Source organism: Bos taurus, chromosome 2 (assembly GCF_002263795.3).
Source record: "Bos taurus isolate L1 Dominette 01449 registration number 42190680 breed Hereford chromosome 2, ARS-UCD2.0, whole genome shotgun sequence".
Lineage (NCBI taxonomy): Eukaryota > Metazoa > Chordata > Mammalia > Artiodactyla > Bovidae > Bos > Bos taurus.
The window spans coordinates 76583305-76601886 of record NC_037329.1 but is presented as its reverse complement, the minus strand read 5'-3'; the positions used below and the strand labels follow the sequence as shown (position 1 = coordinate 76601886).

The window sequence follows — 18582 nt, the reverse complement described above, 5'->3', positions numbered from 1 at the left end:
GTTGCACACCTTCAAAGATGAGAACACGTGTGCCACCTACCTTATGCCAGCCGTTAAACTGTACTACTGTACTTTTCAAGGTACTTAATGTAAGAATAAGATATTTTATTTTTTGTGCTTGATTTTATGTATATATTTATTTTTTATGCTTGTTTTTATGTATATATTTATTTTTTGTGCTTGTTTTTATGTATGGCGTGAAAAATACAGTACAGTACTATATATCTGATTGTGGTACCTAGGTTAACTTTATTGGACTTATGAACAAATCGGACTTACAAACGTGCTCTAGGAACAGAACTCGTTCATATGTAGGGGACTTACTCTAAGTGACTGACTGATTGATTGAATGAATGAGTAATGTGTAACTAGGCTCCTCTGCCGGAGAAGGCAATGGCACCCCACTCCAGTACTTTTGCCTAGAAAATCCCATGGATGGAGGAAGGCTGCAGTCCATGGGGTCGCTAGAGTTGGACACGACTGAGCGACTTCACTTTCACTTTTTCACTTTCATGCATTGGAGAAGGAAATGGCAACTCACTCCAGTGTTCTTGCCTGGAGAATCCCAGGGACGGGAAGCCTGATGGGCTGCCATCTATGGGGTCGCATAGAGTCGGACACGACTGAAGCGACTTAGCAGCAGCAGCAGCAAGCTCCTCTGCCCATGGCATTTTCCAGGCAAGAATACTGGAATGGGTTGCCATTCTCTTTTCCAGGGGATCTTCCTGACCCAGGGATTGAACTCTGATCTTCCACATTGTAGGCAGATTCTTTACCACTGTGCCACCTGGGAAGCCCTGTCAATAACCAAGCCCATGAAAAAATAAATGCAAAAATAAATAAATGGCAGAATTAATGAATGAGTAAATAAACATTTAATAAAATAACCCAAGGAATGAGTTAGTAAATGGATGTGCATTTATGAACGAGCACCTAAATCTATGAAAATCACATTACAATCATTTCCCCCAATTTTGTCATGTGCTTTTTGTTCTCACCCACTTTGGCTGGAATCAACTGGCCCTGCTAAAGTGGTGTGTGTGAAAGGCATTTCTCTAAGTGCCTGTGAAAACTCTTGGCAATTCAAAGGTGACAATGCTTTAATTTCATGGTAATTCTACAGCTTTACAACTTAGTAGTTTTATTTAATGGCCCAATTTAGCAGGACATTATGCAGTTTGCCGCTAGTCCAGAGAGACTACTTTAAAGCTTGGGCCTTCCACACAAGCAAATCTACTCCCCAGCTTTACCTAAGAGACCAGCCTTCTAGAAGCTGTATGTGGTCACTACGCCTTGGCTGACAGTGTGGTGGTGGTTTTGTTACTAAGTCGTGTCTGACTCTCTGCGAGCTTATGGACTATAGCCTACCGGCTCCTCTGTCCATGGCAAGAACATTTCCCAGGCAAGAACATTGGAGTGGGTAGCCATTTCCTTCTCCAGGGGATCTTCCTGACTCAGGGATTGAATCTGCATCTCCTGCACTGGAAGGTGGATTCTCTACCACTGAGCCACCTGGGAAGCCCCTGACTGACAGCATGATGTATTAAACAGGGAGACTGACATTTTAAAAGTCTCCTGTCTTCTAAGCAGTTGGATGACCATCCTTGTTCAGTTCAAAAAGTCCCCTGGAAAACACTTCTTTGGTCTACAGAAAGCAAACTGTCCCTCTGGAATATTAGGTTGGTGCAAAAGTAATTGTGGCTGGTGCAAATTCATTGCAATTGGTGCAAAAGTAATTGTGGTTGGCACAAAAGTAATAGTAATTGCAGTTGGTGCCAAAGTAATTGAGATTTGCACCAAAGTAATTGAAGTTAAAAAGTTATTATGGCTGATGCAAAAGTAATTGCAGTTCTCACAAAATAGTAATTGCAGTTGGTGCAAAACAGCAATTGTGGTTGGTGCAAAATAATAATTGCAGTTGGTGCAAAATTCAGCCACAATTATTTTTACACCAACTACAATTATTTTTGAATCTCAATTACTTTTGTACCAACCTAATAGAAGCAAAATACAGGCATTATTCCAACTGATTAAACTGCTAATGAGCCACAGTGCATATGTCACTCATGAGTGAGTCCCAACCGAGCAACAATAACTGGACCATCAGGAGACATAGTCTGTAGCATCCTCCCTGGATTGTGATGAGCCTGCTGTCCACAGACAAGGGACACAGTTCCAAGGGAAGGGGGGCGTGGAGATAAAGAGAAAAACCTCAGTTTCTTAGGTGTCAGTCACTCTCCAACATTGTTTAAACATTAATTCATTTAACTTGACTACATCTCAATCATAAGAAGACATCATCAAACACTCCATTTACAGAGAGAGAGACTGAGATACAAAGAAAAGACTTGTTTGTGGACCCAAGGGAAATAACTATAATACATAATAAACATGATAATTTGGAGGATGAATATGTACCAGAAATCGTTCTAAGAGTTTGAATTAATGCATATGAATTCATGTATCCTGACAATCGTGTCCTTAAAAAATATAATCCATGAATTAAAAGCTTGCGATTTGCACAGGCAGGATAAAGGGGTGAGAAGGTATGGGCAGACCTGTTTTTAAAGCATCACTCTTGCTGATGTATGAATTATGAATCAGAGTGGGAAAGATTTGGGTGTTTTGTTTCTTTTTTACCGCAAGGACTTGAGATGATATATTCTGTGGAATTCGGTGACCGTATCTGAATCTTTCCTATACTTTAAGTGCCTTGTCAGTGCCTGGACAGAGCAAACAACCAATGCATATTGATTCAAATAGAAGACGATTGCCTTCCATGCTTTCCAGTCCTTTGATAAGAAGTATGGTGAAGTAGGCAGAGCCAAAGACTTAAATCTGCTGGTTCTAGTTGGAATCCTCTTTCTATAACTCAGTAGCCTTGGCAGTGGCACCCCACTCCAGTGCTCTTGCCTGGAGAATCCCAGGGACGGGGGAGCCTGGTAGGCTGCAGTCCACGGGGTCGCAAAGAGTCCGACATGACTAAGCGACTTCACTTTCACTTTTCATTTTCATGCCTTGGAGAAGGAAATGGCAACCCACTCCAGTGTTCTTGACTGGAGAATCCCAGGGACAGGGGAGCCTGGTGGGCCGCAGTCTATGGGGTCACACAGAGTCGGACACGACTGAAGCGACATAGCAGCAGCAGCAGCAGCAGCCTCATTAACACATTTGTAAAGAAAAGAACAATATTTCAAAGTAATGCATCTCGAACTAGTCTCATGACCAACAGATATTTAGCACAGTTTTACCCGGTCTGTAATCAAGTCACTATATTTTGGCAACAGTACTTCTGCCACGATGGCAGAACCTAGAGAACTTGAGCCCAGTCCAGCTTCTACAAACTGTAGAAGAGTTTGGCAGATAATGGAAGCTAATACTTCCTTTTTGGTGTGTGTGTGTGTATGTGTAAACTGGAGTGTTTGGGATAGAAATCAGCCAATAGGAGATACCAAGACAGAACTTGATTACAAATACATATGGCACCAGAAACTGAATTCTACTCCTCTTGATGTAAAATACAGCTTCAAAAAATTACCAATGTACTACGAAGTTTGGGGGAAACAAATGTGTCATAAGTGAGTCGTCCCATTGTGTGTCATGAGTAACTGTTATTTCCTCTATACTGACAGACTCTTGTGCAGTCCATACGTAAGATTGTCACCTCAATGACATTGCTCTAACTTTGGAAAGCAAAGCCAACAACTATTAGACTTAACTGAATGGGCATTTTTTTTTCTTTCTGTCAATGACTTGGATGATAATCTATTACCTGCAATCCCACTGCACAATTATGTGCAGGTATATTAGAGAGATTTCAATTGCAGCTTGCCTACCTACTCCATCATGCATGCTTTGATGAGTTTTAATGAAAACAGAGCCTGTTGCCAAAGGAGTGAGAAACAGAGCATCATAACAGCAACAGTAATAAGACATAGAAATTCCCAAGGTGGCTTGCAAATGAATTAGGAGCTATTTGAGAAGGAAAACAAGTTTTGCTTTCAAGATTTGACCGTATCTTCCTTGCAAACTTCTCTTTAGTGCCTGATGGTCTCTGTACAGGTCTAGCCACGTGAAACAGGTTTTGTATCCATCAAGACAGGAAATAAATGTGTTTTTGTTAGTGGTTCTAGACAACTTTGCATATCAATATGCAATTATACTGCACAGAGGAAAAACTGTGTGGCTGGAAAACATATTTTAACATGTTGACAAGGTGTCTTGTTAACAATTCAAAATGGCAAAAAGTAAATAGTAGAGTCAGTTGAAATGTCAGGTTCTAGGGAAAATCTTGTCAGAGTGTTTCTTCCTTCTAATTTTGCTTTATTGATCTTGGAAGTTTCCCCTCAGACATGCTCCCTCCAGGCTTCTAAGGTCTCTGAAATTTGTGGCAACACAGAAGGAATAAAAACACCATTGCTGGCAAGAGGAAATGGTTACATTTTACCACTCAATTATCACTGCAGATGGTGACTGCAGCCATGAAATTAAAAGACGCTTTCTCCTTGGAAGAAAAGTTATGACCAACCTAGATAGCATATTGAAAAGCAGAGACATTACTTTGCCAACTAAGGTCCATCTAGTCAAGGCTATGGTTTTTCCTGTGGTCATGTATGGATGTGAGAGTTGGACTGTGAAGAAAGCGGAGTGCCGAAGAATTGATGCTTTTGAACTGTGGTGTTGGAGTCCCTTGGACTGCAAGGAGATCCAACCAGTCCATTCTGGAGGAGATCAGCCCTGGGATTTCTTTGGAAGGAATGATGCTGAACCTGAAACCCCAGTACTTTGGCCACCTCATGCAAAGAGTTGACTCATTGGAAAAGACTCTAATGCTGGGAGGGATTGGAGGCAGGAGGAGAAGGGGACGACAGAGGATGAGATGGCTGGATGGCATCACCGACTCAACAGACATGAGTTTGAGTGAACTCCAGGAGATGGTGATGGACAGGGAGGCCTGCATGCTGCAATTCATGGGGTCTCAAAGAGTTGGACATGACTGAGCCACAGAACTGAACTGAACTGAACCACTCAGTTGGGGGCTTCCCTTGTGACTCAGTTGGTAAGGAATTGGCCTGCAATGTGGGAGACCTAGGTTCAATCCCTGGGTTGGGAAGATCCCCTGAAGCAGGGAAAGGCTACCCACTCCAGTATTCTGGCCTAGAGAATTCCATGAATAATCCATGGGGTCGCAAAGAGTCGGACATGACTGAGCAACTTTGACTTTCATTTTCACCACTCAGATGGCCATATAGGTTCTATCTATACTACTAGGAGAGCAGTAAGAGTGAAAGAGGTCATGGTTAATATTACATCATGATATCTGTCTACTCTGTTTCATGACCATCTACATTTTGGGACAAGGAACTTGCCATATATAACATATTCCTCAGATTAATCTCAAAAGGCAGACAATCTTATCATCTTCATGTCCCTGATAAGAAAACCAAGATCCACTGTGGAGAACAGTGTGGAGATTCCTTAAGAAACTGGAAATAGAACTGCCTTATGATCCAGCAATCCCACTCCTGGGCATACACACTGAGAAAACCAGAATTGAAAGAGACACGTGTACCCCAATGTTCATCGCAGCACTGTTTACAATAGCCAGGGCATGGAAGCAACGTAGATGTCCATCAGCAGATGAATGGGTAAGAAAGCTGTGGTACATATACACAATGGAGTATTACTCAGCCATTAAAAAGAATACATTTGAATCAGTTCTAATGAGGTGGATGAAACTGGAGCCTATTATACAGAGTGAAGTAAGCCAGAAAGAGAAACACCAATACAGTATACTAATGCATATATATGGAATTTAGAAAGATGGTAACAATAACCCTGTATACAAGACAGCAAAAGAGACACTGATGTATAGAGCAGTCTTTTGGACTCTGTGTGAGAGGGAGAGGGTGGGATGATTTGGGAGAATGGCATTGAAATATGTATAATATCATATATGAAATGAGTCGCCGGTCCAGGTTTGATACACAATACTGGATGCGTGGGGTCGGTGCACTGGGACGACCCAGAGGGATGGTATGGGGAGGAAGGAGGGTTCAGGATGGGGAACACATGTATACCTGTGGTGGATTCATTTTGATATATGGCAAAACCAATACAATATTGTAAAGTTAAATAAAATAAAATTAAAAAAAAAAAGAAAACCAAGATCCAGAAATGTTGAATGACTTGTCCAAGGTCACACAACTAGAACGTGCCAGAGCTAAGATAGGAACAGCAATGTGACTCCAAAACCTGTGTTCCTTCCACCAGTGACACTTATGTTGGGAGAAGAATAGGCCTTGGGGATACAGGAGAGCAATGATGGATCTTGGAACAATGAGGAGCAGCAGGACACTTTTCACTCTTGGACTTGTAGGAAAGGTTACAAATAGCAGGAGTGACTCAAGCTCAGTTTAGAATACAGTAAGCCCCCTACATACAAACCTTCAAGTTTCAGACTTTCAAAGATGCAAAAGTGTGTTTCATCAACCTCAGGTGTGAGTGAAATTGCAGCTTTCCCTCTGTCTCCTATTGCTGACAATTCTTCACTGTACCTCCTCCAGTCAGTAACTCTTCTTGACTGCTCACTCAATGCCAGCCCCTGTATATGAGCTGTTGCACTTTACTAGTGTACTTCTCAAGGTACTGTACTGCAGGTTAAAAATGTTTTCTTTATTTTTTGTGCTTGTTTTTTTATCTATTATTTGTGTGAAAGTATTATAAACCTATTATAGTACCGTACTGTATAGCTGATTGTATTAGTTGGGTGCCTTGACTAACTTGTTGGACTTATGTACATATTGAAGTTACAAACACAGTCTTGGAACAGAACTCGTTTATATGTAGGGGACTAGACATGAAGGTAATATCTGTTGTTTCAAGCTGTCATTGATGGAATGGACCACAGCCTTAGTCTAAGATAAATTATGGGAAGTGGAAAAAATAAAAAAGGAGAAAGGCAGAAATTAATGCTTAATGTGGCTGTGATTTCTCAGAGTTCCATGTACCCTGGGCTCAACAGAGTCTGTGTAACAGTAAATCTAGGAATTCCTGACACTCTGTTTCTCATTTTCCATCTAGGACCATGGAACACAAAAGTAAAGAGTGGTTATAATGCAGTGTGATCAGTAGAAATATTCAAAAAATGAGAACAGACCACAGAGAAGGGACGCCCAACCTCTGGGTACCAAGTGCATGAGTCAAGGTTCTCCAGAGAACAGAACCAACAGGATATATATATATATACATACATATATATATATACATGCTAAATTCAGTCGTGTCCGACTCTGTGTGACCCTATGGACAGCAGCCCACCAGGCTCCTCTGTCCATGGGATTCTCCAGGCAGGAATACTAGAGTGGGTTGCCATTACTTTCTCATATATATATATGAGAAATATATATATATATATATATTTTTTTTTTTCCCCCCAGTGCCTAATTGGTTCCCAGGATATGGAGGATAGGCCAGTAGGCTGGAAATCTGGTAAACTATAGCAATTCAAGCAGAAAGATAGTCTGCTGGGTGACTTTCTTCTTGCTTGGAGGAGGTCAGTCTTTGTTTTGTTGAGCCTTCAGCTGATTGGATAAGGCCAATCTGGCTTTTTGGAGGGCAATCTGCTTTATTCAAAGGGCACTGATTTAAATATTAGTCTTATTTAAAAATCCTCTTCACAGAAGTATTCATGATAATGTCTGAAATCATCTGCACATCATGACTCAACCAATCTGATATTTCACTCACCACATTTTTGTGTATCAACAACACACACTTCCCGCACAGGTACTTTGGATGTTCACTCATTCCAGCTTCTTACTGTGCCCTGATCTTTCTCCACTCCTGTCTTGCTCTTTGCATTGTTTCTAGTGCCCAGCACTTCCTCACTTTCTGATGGCATCTAACTCATTCTGTGAGTCTACCTTATTCATTTTCACTAAGCAATTTAATCCCAAGTAGAACTAGATTCCTTGTTGTCTCAAATACATTCCTCCCTACTGGCCCAACTAGGCTGTTGCAGCCAAGGATGAACACGAACTTCACGTCATTGTCTAAAACTGTCCACATTCAGGCTAAAAGACTTAGATAAAGGCATCAGATAGAGGCATGGGTCCCAGGTGTCCCTTTGAATAAAACATTACATGTTAGTATATGTCACTGTTTCTCTTAGTGGTTCACTTGTCCTTAATTATTCATCACTTGAGTGGCTTACCAACTTTGAGAGTCAGCTAGCTCTCTTAATTGTCTCTTTCATGAATGTTCCTTGAATCCATTCTAATCTCACTTTCTTTGAAGCTGCAAATGAAGGTTCTTTCTGCTTCAAATGGGAACCTAATGAACAAATTAATACTTCATATATTTGCATGGCTTGTGGATTTCATTCACTGATGCTACTTCACAACCAACTTTCATCCTTAATGAATGCAAGTAACTTTTCCCCCTGGGTTTCTTTGGACAGTTCTTTAACCGGGATATTTTCCATTTGCTCCTCTGGATGTACTCTCCACCTTTCTACAGCATTCTCTGTGCCCGGGAAAGCTGACTAAAAGCCTTACCTAAGTACAGTAAGTTGTCTACAAACAAATGAGCTCCATTCTGAGAGTGAGTTCATAAGTCCAATTTGTTCATATGTCCAACAAAGTTGGCCTAGGTACCCAACTAACACAATCAGCTATATAGTACTCTACTGTAATATTGTATAAGAATAAGCAACATTTACCATCTTTTCCTGATCTTCCAGATGTTCAAGCTGGATTTAAAAAAGGCAGAGGAACCAGAGATTAAATTGCTAACAGCCATTGGCTAATAGAAAAAGCAAGAGAATTCCAGGAAAATATCTACTTCTGCTTCATTGACTATGATAAAGACTTTGACTGTGTGGATCACAACAAACTGTGGAAAATTCTTAAAGAGATAGGAATAACATGCAAATCAATCAAGTGATTCAACACATTAACAAATTGAAAGATAAAATCATATAATTATCTCAATAGATTCAGAGAAAGCCTTTGACAAAATTCAACATCCATTTATGATAAAAACACTCCAGAAAGCAGGCATAGAAGTAACATGTGAAAAGTGAAAGTGAAAGTCACTCAGTTGTGTCTGACTCTTTGTGACCCTATGGACTATACAGTCCATGGAATTCTTCAGGCCAGAATACTGGAGTGGGTAGCCTTTTCCTTCTCCATGGGATCTTTCCCACTAAAGGATCGAACCCAGGTCTCCCACATTGCAGGCAGATTCTTTACCAGCTGAGCCACAAGGGAAGCCCATACCTCAATATAATAAAAGCCATATATGATAAACTGTAGCAAACATTATCCTCAATGGTGAAAAGCATTTCCCTTAAAGTCAGGAACAAGACAATGGTGCCCACTTTCATCACTACTATTCAACATAGTTTTGGAAGTTTTAGCCACAGCTATCAGAGAAGAAAAAGAAATAAAAGAAATCCAGATTGGAAAAGAAGAAGTAAAACTCTCACTGTTTGCAGATGACATGATCCTCTACATAGAAAACCCTAAAGACATCACCAAAAAATTACTAGAGCTAATCAATAAATATAGTAAATTTGCAGGATATAAAATTAATACACAAAAACCCTTTGCATTACTGTATACTAACCATGAGAAAACAGAAAGAGAAATTAAGGAAACAATTCCATTCATCATTGTGATGAAAAGAATGAAATACTTAGGAATAAACCTACCTAAAGAAACCAAAGACCTATATATAGAAAACTATAAAACACTGATGAAAAAAATCAAAGATGACACAAATAGAGAAATCTACCATGTTCATGGATTGGAAGAATCAATATAGTGATAATAAGTATACTACACAAAGCAATCTATAGATTCAATGGAATCCCTATCAAGCTACCAATGGTATTTTTCACAGAACTAGAATAAATAATTTCACAATTTGTATGGAAATACAAAAGAACCTAGAATATCCAAAGCATTCTTGAGAAAGAAGAATGGAACTGGAGGAATCAACCTGCCTGACTTCAGACTATACTACCAAGCTACAGTCATCAAGACAGTATGGTACGGGCACAAAGACAGAAATATACATCAATAGAACAAAACAGAAAGCCCAGAGATACATTCATGCACCTATGGACACCTTATCTTTGACAAAGGAGGCAAGAATATACAATGGAGAAAAGACAATCTCTTTAACAAGTGGTGTTGGGAAAACGGGCCAACTACCTGTAAAAGAATGAAACTAGAACACTTTCAAACACTGTACACAAAAGTAAACTCAAAATGGATTAAAGATCTAAATGTAAGACCAGAAACTGTAAAACTCTTAGCATAAAATATAGACAAAATACTCTCTGACATAAACCACAGCAGGATCCTCTATGACTCACCTCCCAGAGTAATGAAAATAAAAGCAAAAATAAACAAATGGGACCTAATTAAACTTAAAAGCTTTTTCACAATGCTGGAAACTATAACCAAGGTGAAAAGACAGCCTTCAGAATGGGAAAAAATAATAGCAAATGAAGCAACTGACAAATAATTAATCTCAAAAATATACACGCAGCTCATGCAGCTTAATTTCAGAAAAATAAATGACCCAATCAAAAAATGGGCCAAAGAACTAAACAAACATTTCTCCAAAGCAAACATACAGATGGCTAACACACACATGAAAAGATGCTCAACATCACTCATTATCAGAGAAATGCAAACCAAAACCACAATGAGGTACCATCTCACACCGGTCAGAATGGCTGCTGTCAAAAAGTCTACAAACAACAAATGCTGGAGAGGGTGTGGAGAAAAGGAACCCTCTTACACTGTTGGTGGGAATGAAAACTAGTACAGCCAGTATGGAGAACAGTGTGGAGATTCCTTTAAAAACTGGAAATAGAATGGCCATACAAGCCAGCAATCCCACTGCTGGGCATACACACTGAGGAAACCAGAATTGAAAGACACATGTGTACCCCAAAGTTCATCGCAGCATTGTTTGCAATAGCTAGGGCATGGAAGCAACCTAGATGTCTGTCAGCAGATGAATGGATAAGAAAGCTGTTGTACATATGCACAATGAAATACTACTCAGCTATTAAAAAGAATGTATTTGAATCAGTTCTAATGAGGTGGATAAAACTGAGCCTATTATTCAGAGTGAAGTAAGTCAGAAAGAAAAACACCAATATGGTATATTAATGCATATATATGGAATTTAGAAAGAGGTAATGATGACCCTATATGCAAGACAGCAAAAGAGACACAGATATAAAGAACAGACCTTTGACTCTGTGGGAGAAAGCAGGCAAGGGTGGGATGATTTGAGAGAATAGCATTGAAACATGTATATTACCATATGTGAAATAGATCACCAGTCCAAGTTCAACGTATAAAACAGGGCACTCAATGCTGATGCACCGGGACAACCCTGAGGGATGGGATGGGGAGGGAGGTGAGAGTGGGGATTCAGGATGGGAGATACAGGTACACCCATGGCTTATTCATGTCAATGTATGGCAAAAACCACTACAGTATTGAAAAGTAATTAGCCTCCAATTAAAATAAATACATTAATTAAAAAGAAAGAGAGGTGGGGATACCAGACTACCTTACCTGCCTCCTAAGAAATCTGTATGGAGGACAAGAAGCAACAGTTAGAACCTGACATGGAACAATGGACTGGTTCCAAATGGGGAAAGGAGTATGCCAAGGCTGTATATTGCCACCCTGCTTATTTAACTTGTATGCAGAGTACATCCTGCAAAATGCCAGGCTGGATGAAGCACAAACTGGAATCAAGTGTGCCGGGAGAAATATCAATAACCTCAGATATCCACACAAATCACCTTATGGCAGACAGCAAAGAAGAACTAAAGAGCATCTTGATGAAAGAGCAGAGTGAAAAAGTTGGCTTAAAACTCAACATTCAAATTATGAAGATCATGGCATCTGGTCCCATCTACTTATGGCAAATTGATGGGGAAACAATGGAAACAGTGACAGACTTTATTTTCTTGGGCTCCAAAATTACTGCAGATGGTGACTGCAACCATGAAATTAAAAGACACTTGCTCCTTGGAAGAAAAGCTATGACCAACCTAGACAGCATATTAAAAAGCAGAGACATCACTTTGCCAACAAAGGTCCATGTAGTCAAAGCTATGGTTTTTCCAGTAGTCATGTATGGATGTGAGAGTTGGACTATAAAGAAATCTGAGTGCTGAAGAATTGATGATTTTGAACTGTGGTGTTGCAGAAGACTCTTGAGAGTCCCTTGGACTACAAAAAAATCAAACCAATCAATCCTAAAAGATATCAGTCTTAAACATTCATTGGAAGGCCACCTAATTCCAAGAACTGACTCACTGGAAAAGATCCTGATGCTGAGAAAGATTGAAGGCAGGAGGAGAAGGGGATGACAGAGGATGAGATATTTGGATGGCATCACCATCTCAATGGACATGAGTTTGAGCAAGCTCCTGGAGTTGGTGATAGACAGGGAAGCCTGATTTGCTGCAGTCCTTGGAGTTGCAAAGAGTCGGTCATGATTGAGTGAGGTGACTGACTGACCATATTTTCACCTCACTCCACTCTCTCATTTCTATCATTATCACTGAGCAGTTAGCAGTTTCAGCTACATTGCTGCTGCTTTTATGCTTGCTTCTGGACATTCTGGGCTTGAAGTAAAGATAGTGAACTACTGTACTGTATATAGTACAGTACAGTAAAGTACATAAAAGTGCAACCACTTGTAGAGGATGCATGGCAATGCATGCCAGACAGCTGAACTAAGTTACATGATGGACATGCAAAAACAGGTTCACTTCTTTGAAAGTTTGCAACTTGAACGTTAGAATGTAGAGAACTTACAGTACTCTCGCCTTCTAAAATCTAGCAGAATTTGCTACATGAAGACATAGGAAAGAGACTGAAAGGCACAAGGATAGACTGAAGTTATTCCACAGGCTCCTTGTTGGCTTTTGCCACGCTGGAGGTCATAGCTGTCTTAAGGCACAGATTCTTCGCATCCTGACCTCCTTTCTGCTCTGGCCACACTCCTTCCCCTCACCTGAATAAGCCTGACAGTGGTAAAAGTTCCTTTGTTAAAAGGTCTGTAGTATAGTGTATTTCCCTAATTTCTTCTTGTGCATTCACCCCTTTTTAAACAGCCCCTAAAGTAAGCAATCCATTTTCTAGATCCAGTCCTCCAGAGTAGGAAACAGTGCCAAAAACTATCTATAACCTGAAAACTGGCTTGTTGTTGGTGCTCGGAAAATTGTTCGAATATGGATGTCCCTTTAAAAAACTAAAAATAAAGCTATGACCCTACAATCCCACTTCTGGGCATATGTCTGGAAACAAAAACATGGTCCAAAAAGTTACATATACTCCATTGTTCATTGCAGCACTGTTTATAATAACCAAGACATGGAAGCAAACTAAATGTCCCTTGACAACGGAATGGATAAATAAAACAGGACATATACACAATGGAATATTACTCAGCTATCAAGAATGAATTAGTGTCATTTGCAACAACATGGATGGACCTAGAGATTGTCCCAGTGAGTGAAGGATGTAAAACAGAAAAGCAGTAATACCCTATGGCATCCCTTATATGTGGAATCTAAAAAGAAGTAATATAAATTAACTTATTTGCAAAACACAAAAAGATTCATAGTCTTAAGAGAATGAACTCGTGGTTGCTGGGGGAAAGGATGAGGGTAGAGATAGTTAGGGAGTTTGAAATGGACTGGTACACTCTACTGTATTTTCAATGGATGACTACTGTGTAGTATAGGAAACTCTGCTCAATGTTATGTGGCAACCCAGATGGGAGGAGAGTTTGGGGAAGAATGGACACATGTGTATGTGTGACTGTGTCCCTTTGCAGTCCATCTGAAACTACTACAATGTTGTTAATCAGCTATCCTCCAATGCAAAATAAAAAGTTAAAAGTAAGAAAAGTTTTCTTCTTTCCTTTGGGGATAGGTAAATAGTCTGGCATGCTCAAGAATTATCTGTGATAAAAAATTGAGTTTGGGATTAGCATATACACACTACTATATATAAAATAGATAACAAGGTCCTACTGTATATTCTGTAATAACCTATATGGGAAAAGAATCTGAAAAAGAATGGGTATATGTATACGTATAACTTACTCTGCTGTATACCTGAAACTAACACAACACTATAAATCAACTATACTCCAATAAAAAATAAAAAGTAAATTGAAGAAAAATCTTTATTTTCCCTAAAATTAAGATAGCAGATTTCCTTGCTGACAAACTGTAGTTCAGATGGCGGATTTTCAAAAACTTCTGTTTTGTTCCTATTCAAGTGAGTTTTATCTTTTAATTTTTTAGTCATTCAGTTTCATGTATTTTCCAAATGTTCTAAACTAGAAACTCATCTGGTGAGTTTGGGCCCAAGAAATGTGCAGGATCAAGGTCCCCTGGAACCTTGTTCTGACATTCATTTGCTCTTCCTGGAAATGCCATCCTTTGTGTCTTTTTTTGGTCACTTCCTACTCTCCATCCAGGTCTTAGAGACATTACCTGTCTGCCTGATAGCTCTTCCAGGAGAGGCTGGGCTAGGTGCCCCTACTGCATGCTCTCAGCACACAGCATGCAGGTACACCCTTGACAAGACGTTTTCATTACCACTGTGTCTTTTCCATGATTAGCCTGTAAAGGAGACTGAAATGATACTGTTCCATGCTGAATTGTGTCCCCAAAAATGATCTCTTGAATACCTAATCCTCTGCACCTGTGAATATGCAAGGCTTTAATGAGAAATAGATTCTTCACAAGGGTAATCAAATTAAGATAATATCATACTCCATTAGGTTGGACCCTAATCCAACATGACTGGTGTCCCTATAAAAAGAAAAGAAAAAGATACACAGATGAATAAAAGGAAATGGTTACATGTGATGTGGTGGTCACATGGAACCAGGGAGACAGTCTTCAAGAGGCAGAGACAGGGGCTGCTGCTAGGAGCCCAGAAGTGCCCACGCGTCAGGCAAACTGCCAGATGCTGAGAAGAGGCCGGGAAGGACTGAGTCTCCCCAAAAGGTATAAGAGGGGTTGGGCCTTGCTAGCACCTAGGTTTTATTCTTCTACCCTTGAGAACTGTGAGACAACACACTCCTGGGGTTGTTATAGCCATCAATCTGTGAAATGTTGTTAGAGCAGCACAAAGACACTGAGGCAGACACACTGTGCATCCTTTACAGTTTGCACATGCAGTGCCTGAAATGTACACATTTAAATTGAACCAAAATGAATTGTACATCATTTAGAGATAAGCTAAAAGCAGGGCAAACATGTATTCCTGAAGAAACATACTCTGTCTTTCTCATCTATAACTTCACTCAGTCCTCCATCTAAACACTGGGCCTTCCGTCTCTCCCACCCCCTAGTCCTGTGATGAAAAGTGAAAGTGAAGTCCTGTCTGACTCTTTTCAATCACATGGACTATAGCCTACTAGGCTCCTCCATCCATGGTATTTTCTCAGCAAGAGTACTAGAGTAGGTTGCCATTTCCTTCTCCAGGGGATCTTCCCAACCCAGGGATTGAACCCGGATCTCCCACATTGGAGGCAGACGCTTTACCGTCTGAGCCACACAGGGAAGCCCAGTCCTGTAGTGAAGTTACTTAGAATATAGCCTTGGGTATGGCACCCTGTTGAAATCTGTACAAGCCTACATTTAGTCCACCCTACACATCAGCTTAATCACACCCTTAGTTTCTCCTATAATTTGCCCTACCATCCCAGGCAGAGATCACACTGCTTTCCACCAAAAGGGGTACTTGGGGACCTCATCTCCCAAAGATTACTCTGTAGTAGGTGAGATGCTGTTAAGTTACCTAAGTCGGGCCTGACTCTTTGCAAACCTATGGACCATAGCCCACCAGGCTCCTCTGTCCATGGAATTCTCCAGGCAAGAACACTGGAGTAGGTTGCTATGCCCTCCCTCCTCCAGGGGATCTTCCCAACCAAGGGACTGAACCTGCATCTCTTAAGTCTCCCACATTGCAGGTTCTTTGCCACTACAGACTTAAATTTCCCAGGAGGGGCAAAATGCCACCTCATCTGTAGAAATGGGTAGCATACACTGTAAAGAGACACATTGTATCTGGGGTTCAGATTTACAGTTTTCCATAAATAAAACCTGTTCATCACCCTCAAGATATCCATTTACAAGTGTCTGCAGACTTATGAGAAACTTTTCTTTTTCCCTTTCTTTTGAAACTCAAATGATCTCTCTGAGCCCCCAGGGAACCCCACCTACCCACCCACCCAATGATGTCTCAGGGAGTTCTAAATGAGGAAGACCTATGGGACCACTTGGCTCCAGATTCTTATTTTGGAAATGCACAGTCAGGCCAAAGCACTCAGCCAACTGGCACAAGGAAGAGAAGAGAGAGAACCCAGGTTCCCTGCCTCCCAGCATTGTTCATACTTTCTGTGTTATGACCTCAGGAATGCCTCTGAAAAGTGTGGAAACCAGTAGCTTTGTGCTTTTAAAAATCGCAGTGAACATGTGTCCCCCACCCTGTTCACTCTGGACATGTACACCCATGGCTGATTCATGTCAATGTATGGCAAAAACCACTACAATATTGTAAGGTAATTAGCCTCCAATTAAAATAAATAAATAAATTAAAAAAAAAAAAAACAGAGTGAGACACAGAGCATGTCTTCTCTGACGACTTCCACCTTCCCTCTCCTCCATCCCTGGCTCCCTCCCTCCCTTGTGCATCCCTTTCTTCCTTGAAGCACTTTGTCACACTTATCCTGTGTCATAAGTCAGTTTCATTTAATAACATTTAAGAACACTTAACATTCACAAACAAAAAAAATGTACTTGATTACCATTATATTATGCATTAAAAATTTTTGTCAGTTAAATATGAGAATTATATAATTCAGCCTACACAGAAGTTAGCTTGTATTTCTACAAGTATCTTTAGGAAAACAAAAACCAAACCAAACACCTATATATTTGCAACTGATGTGACCAAAAAGCATATTTCAAAGAATTCCTCAATTATGCACAAAACAGCCTATCAATTTTGGGACATAACTCAGAGGCCTTGATGCCTTTAGCATCATATCAGCAAAACAGCAAACTTTAATATAAGTAAACATTCATCTTTAGCCACTCATGAACAAATATCAAACATAAATCCTGAGAGAAATCTTTCCAAAGAGGGATAGAGCATTTCATGTAAATGAGACACATGAATCAGTCATACATGGTGTGTTATTATATTTATATTATTTGGGGGAGTTAAATTTGTCAAGCTATATTCAACATATATATATATATATACTTTAATAAAAATAGGATTAGTCTGTGCTTATCTATTAAATTCATAATATAAAATATATATCTAAAAACATAAACATTCATAGAAAAACACACATATACATTTATATTTAAAAAGCCCCAAGGAAAATCTAATAATAAAATATCAATAGCAATCTCTTGATTGTGGTTTATACATGACCTTATATTTCTTCACACTTTTTTTCCCCTTAAATTTTCTGTAATTAGCATTGATTACTTTTATTACAAAAATAAAAACAGGGTTTCAAGCAAAATAAAAGCAATACAAAGTATCCAATTAATGTTTCAGTGATATAGATTATTGCTGCACCAGAAGGTTTTGCTTGCTTCCTGAGTCTTGACTATAACTTTCAGGATTTATTGTCTAGCAGGTCATGAAATTCTCAAATGCTCTTTCCTTCTATGTAATATATAGAGAGTTAAAAGTATCTACCCAGATTTTTGTTGCAAAGAATTAAAAGACATGATATCTGCAAACTCTCAGTTCAGTTCCCAAAGATGGCAGGAGCTGAGTAATTGATGCCATGACCAAAAATCCTATTATTATATGTCACACCCATCATTCAGCTGACACTGATCTCTTTTGCCTCATTCTGTAACCAAATCACTTCCTCCATTTTTTCAAATTGTGGACTGAGGACAAATTACATCAGAATCACTTGAAAAGCTCAGTAAAATGCATTTACTGAATTTAGAATTTCTGACTCTGGGAAGTCTATTTTTAACATTATTCCCCAGAGATTCATATGTTAATTAAATTTGGAAAATAACCAAGATCTACTAAGAAGTCTACTTCTTGACCAGGTTGTTGAACATTTCAGGCTGGCATAACCATGAAAAGAAAACAGTAACACAGTTTCTAATTATGTCATAGGGCTATTGAGAAGCAGTTAGCATACATTTTGGAGAAATGAAGTATTATGGAAATAGAATGAAATGACACACAATTCCATGTAACTAGCATTTTCTGCAGAAAAAGTGTGGTCCTTTGTATTCAGATGGGCAAATTATTGCTAAATGCCCTTCATCACTGTTTTGGCAATGGTTTGTTTACATTTCTACCTGTAATATTGCATGCTGTTTTTCCTGATTTTACTGCCTATGAATGACAATGACTATGTCTTATTTCTCTGAATATCCTGGGTCCCCAGGACAGTGTTTGGCTATGGAAAGAGCTCCACAGATGTGATGCGGTTACCCAGTTGCAATAGAGCCTGGGGCCTAAG

At 39.7% G+C, this 18582-nt stretch overlaps 1 protein-coding gene across 1 annotated transcript in view; it reads right to left on the bottom strand.

Annotated features, from left to right (window-relative positions):
* CNTNAP5 (contactin associated protein family member 5) overlaps window positions 1-18582 on the bottom strand; it is a 1040042-nt gene that overhangs the window by 326452 nt on the left and 695008 nt on the right. The gene's annotated exons all lie outside the window — the stretch shown is intronic.